The 4,877-nt window shown below is 30.1% G+C and overlaps 1 protein-coding gene across 9 annotated transcripts in view; it reads left to right on the forward strand.

The window, feature by feature from the left end:
- The first annotated feature begins 1,806 nt into the window (after positions 1-1,806).
- Positions 1,807-4,877, forward strand: part of LOC106462773 (protein PRRC2C-like) — an 88,546-nt gene continuing 85,475 nt past the window's right edge. For all 9 annotated transcript variants that reach the window (XM_013922725.2, XM_013922726.2, XM_013922730.2 and 6 more), the window contains exon 1: positions 1,807-1,972. The gene's annotated coding sequence lies outside the window, so the exon portion shown is untranslated. The remainder of the gene's footprint in view (positions 1,973-4,877) is intronic.

Genomic DNA, 4,877 nt, shown 5'->3' on the forward strand with positions numbered 1-4,877 from the left:
CTGGTCACGTGACCTCGCTGACGCAACAGTATTCTATAGTGAAAATGTCACTTAATAGTTTGGAAGGCGAGATATGTCACTTCCTTTGAGTTATTGGTCTTACCATCTTAATTGTGCCTGTTTTACCTATTCTGTTTCAATCCCTTTAACACAGGCAGGCTTACCTGTTTCAAATATCCATAATACTTAAATGATGGTGCAGATAAACACCTATTATCAGATTTTCTACTGCTGCGCAAATATAAGGTTGTGCACATTTATCATAAATAAGTATTAAAAAGTATTTACAACTGAAAAGAAAAACTAAGTTTTTGTCACCAGATATTGGAGTTGTGGCTAACAAGGACAGTACACAGGGTAGTCAGCACGATTGCGATAATGTATTGTGTTTCGTTGGCTATTTCTATATGCATAAACTAGACAATGTCTACGAATATAAAAGTTGATACTTTTTCTATGAATTTTGCACTTCTGATGCTCATATAAGTGGCAGCTGAAAACTGCCAGATTTAACTGTCTATATCTAAAGAATAATATATATTTTATCAGGTATATTCGGGATTTTTTTCAAAATTTCTATATACTTTTTATGCAGTTATTTACATCCTTGTGAACAAGATATAAAAGTTTGCTTTAATTCTCGCCTCAGGCTACACTTATACGCTACAGTGGTCATTCTAGAGAGCTTATACTCGCTTGATCGTGCGCCTGTATCGCCTTCTCTCTTAGGTAATCAAAATTTGTGAGATACTGCACTAGGTTTTGGTCTGACTTGAAAGTGTGGCATAGACACACTCTTGTTCTCTTTGATTCAATGAAGCTAATCTCTTTCAGTAAGAAAAGTTCGCATTATGCACAAGCCAACCAGTAAGTAAAATGCGGTATTTAAGATGTTGAGCAAAGACATCAACCCTTCAGTGTGTGTTAATAAATTTGTATATTCTTTGTCATAGATTTTATTTTGTTTCGTTTTCACTTCTTTTGCTGTTTATTCTCGAATTATTTTGTTGAAAGCAAGTCATTCTCAATCTTCTGTATAGGAATTGAAGTTTGCTTTATCACTCCATTTGTACTTGAGAATACCTCATATGTAAACAGTCTCTTGCTGACATAGCATCATGTTCACGTTTGTAAACATAAAAACAAAACAATATAGGATATTGTTACTATATGTTTTGTAGGGAGAGAGTTGGCCATAACGTTTCCCGGGGCAATAACTTTAAAAAATGAATTAAATAATGCGCCACTTTCAAGTTCGAAAGATTAATAGTCTAAAATATTTGGTGTACGATATATATATTTTCAATACAAATATATTGTGTCAGTGAACATTCCTTAAAGTTCATTTTATATTACTTAATTAGGCAGTGTAAAACAATTTTTATATGATATTCATTAAATAGTGCTGCTAGTGAAGTGTCTTTAAGTTAGATGTTATCATTTAAAGTGTTAAAATTAAATAAATTTGAGTCATTTATAACAAGAGCCCTAAAGAGAAAAAAAAACATTAAAAAATGGGAGACTTTCAACTTTGTGCTCCGTAGTACAAAAAAAAACAAACAGTAAAATACATAAAAAAGAAGTGATTTATTATATATAATTAAAAAGAGAAACAGTTTCCTACAAAGTGCTTTATTTTTTTTTTTTGTAGTTTTGTTGTGATAACTTGAACGTATCCGAATTTATAGACTGATCTTCGTAAAAAGCTTTTCAGATTTACACTCGTCTCTGCTGCAGCATACGTTCACAACTGCGTAGTTTAGAGGAATTCTGGGAAGAATTGGAATGACGTCATCTTTAGGTTATTAAACGGTGTTAAAGGAAAAGCTTCTTATTGTCCGCCATTTTGGAGCGGGTCTTGGGGTTTGGATATTTGGAAAAGAAGTGGTAAATCTGTAGCCATCCGTCCCCAGTACAGTTGAAAACTTTTTATCATCCTTTCATAAAACAGAATACATACGGACGGACCGAGGTAAAATCATATTTTCTGTACAGTCTTTTTTTTATTTGGATGAATTCGAATTTCACAATAGTTAAAGTTAAGCCTACCTAAGTTGGAATTCACTAAATTTGTGAAGTACGCTGTTTGCAACATTCGAGAAGTTTTTAGTCAATTCCTGGATATGTTTGTTTGAATGTTAATACATCTGAAACAGTTATACAGTATTTCTATGCTATTGTACTGTGTTCAGAGCTTAAATAAAAGTTAGGCTAATGTAATAGTTAAATTTGAGTTAGGGTGACTGAAGACAGCAAAATGCAGGATAGGTAGCCTAAGTTTAGTTGAAACATTTTACCTTGAGAACATTTTAAGGCCTACATTAAGGTTTTGCTAAGCATGTTTTGTATTCTTATTTATTACTTTAAACAAATACAAGTAAAAAGCTAAGATTAATTTATAAGGTATTATAACATTTTTTTTCTACTTTCAGAATTATCTCAATTACAAACTAAATTAGTTTTAGTAATGATGATATTTGTTCAATAAATTCCCCCCCTTCCCAACAAACTTGAAAAACAATTTTTTTTAAAAAACAAACAAACAAATCTTAGCACAAAACATAAGTAAAACGGTAAGTTTTTAGGTGACTTCACAATGTTAAAAGAATGTGGTTATTTTTTGCATTGTACCTAACTTTTTGTTTTTAGTTGAAAGAAAATATGCAAATTTATTGAGAGCAAGAAGACGTGTTTTATCTTTCAAGTCTTTTGGTAGTAATATGACGGTTAAACTCTGAAATAGAATACCATAACTTACTGCAAGTTATGAAGAATGTAATATGGTTACTTGAAATTTAATTAAAGTTCTGTATTTATTAATAACTAACAAAGTCCTACAAGTTAAATAATAAGAAATAAACATTTGTCTTTTGTTTGAGGAACTTTTGGTAAGTTATTGGTAGCGGTAGTTGGGGACTTAATGACATCTGTCATGCCTGAATGTGTGTATCATGTCTTGAAGGCAAATTGCACTATTCAATTAAATAAATTATAAAAAAATTTACTTGTAGTCATTTTTCCATACATTTAAAAAAATTACTTCAGTTAAAAATTTTTTGATTTAATTTTATGCATAATTTTTAATGTAAATTTATAGTTTTGATTGATTTCAGTATGCTCAAAACAGGAGGAAAGCCAAAATTATTTTAAATAAAATAATACTCATTTGAACCTTGTAACTTCAGTATAGATTTATTATTACTGATTTTAGCCAGTCACTGTTTCTTAACTTTGGTTACCATAGTGCGATGTAAGTTGCCCATATCTCAGTTTTGAAAATTCATAGGCTAGTGATCTAAACACGGTGAAAGCTCTTTTTCAACTGTATAAGCTAATTTGGGAAATTGCCTATATTGTTGCTATAAGAAAATTTGCTTGTGAAAAACTACAGTAATAGTCTTTTTTCTTGGTAAGGCTTGCAGAAATCTTTATCATTTTATACATCATTTCAATTATGATAATGCAGTATGATAGGAAATGTTTTTTAATGAAACGATGAAATAGGCTTAGTTAATCATTTTGCATTCAACTGTTCTAATTTCAATATGTTGACAAGGCTGCTGCTTGTTAGGCTATGCTTACAGTTTATTTTAAGACATACTAGGCTAAGTAGCTATTTTATTGAGCATCGAAAATTACTGAAAAAATTAAAAAAACAACAATGTATAAAACTAGTTTTAAATTGTTACATATTTAAATAAAACCTGATTAATATGGTTTGCTTATAATTTTGATATGGTTAAATTTTTATTTTATATTTTGTGTGTCATTAATCATAAATATGTGTAGTAAAACCGTGTGCAGTGTTTTTGTGTCATAACAAAGAGAAAATTTAGTTTTATTTAAAAAAAAGTTGCATATGAAAATATTTTGCAGAAGTTAATAACTTGTATAAAATTTATGAAGTGTGAAATCACTTCTAGTTTTTTTGTAATGGAATAAAAGAATTGTACAGAGCTCCAAAGTATTTTGAAGTTAAACACTGACAATTTAGCTGCTGAATCTATTGTTTAATTCTACTCGAAGTTCTAAAACTATCGTAAAATAACTTGGAATTACACGATGGATGATGAACTCTGGTGAATTGCATAAGCTTAATTTTTTGTGTTACTCATTCTGTTGATGTGAAAAGTGTGCTAGATCTACTTTCATGAAAAGTCATTTTCATGCAAGTTTAAATCCAACGTTAAATTTTTTAGGCAATTAAAACCCATTAAAAGGAGTTACTGAAGGTGATTTAAAATGTTGAAATTAAACAAGCTTTGAATAAAAACTCAAATGTTAAAAGAAGAAGAAAAAGGACATTTTGAACATACTCATGTTAACTGAAAAGTTTTCTCTAATTAAATTGCTTAACAGACTGGATGCAAGTATTAAATTCATTTAAGGCTTAAACTGCTTAGTCATAGTAGGCAGCGTAGGATATCAGACATTTGGCTCAGAGGTGAAGATAAAGCGGATGAGAACTACATATGTGCATTAGACCTACACACATGTTGTATTATATATTACATACATTGTTGGTTGAAATATCAGGTTATACTTTTGAGGCTAATTTTGATAGAAAAAAGTATAACTACATGTAGAATCATTTTTAGACAATTGGAAGTAATGCTCTGAAAAATGTAGTAATCCTAAGTGAGAGTTCCAAAGCCTGTAACATTTATAGCTTGAGAGAATTAGGCTCAAGACAAATTTAACTGTTAACCCTTTCGAGACGAGTCACGGGTGAAAGGCCATGTCGTTTCTTTTATTGACTCGCATTCAAAATTATATTGAACTACTATTTCATGAATTTATGTAAATAAGTTTAGTATCAAACTGTAGATTATAATTCAAATTTGAACCAGTGCTGTTTTCACACACAAATTGATGTT

Source organism: Limulus polyphemus, unplaced genomic scaffold, assembly GCF_000517525.1.
Source record: "Limulus polyphemus unplaced genomic scaffold, Limulus_polyphemus-2.1.2 Scaffold1245, whole genome shotgun sequence".
NCBI lineage: Eukaryota > Metazoa > Arthropoda > Merostomata > Xiphosura > Limulidae > Limulus > Limulus polyphemus.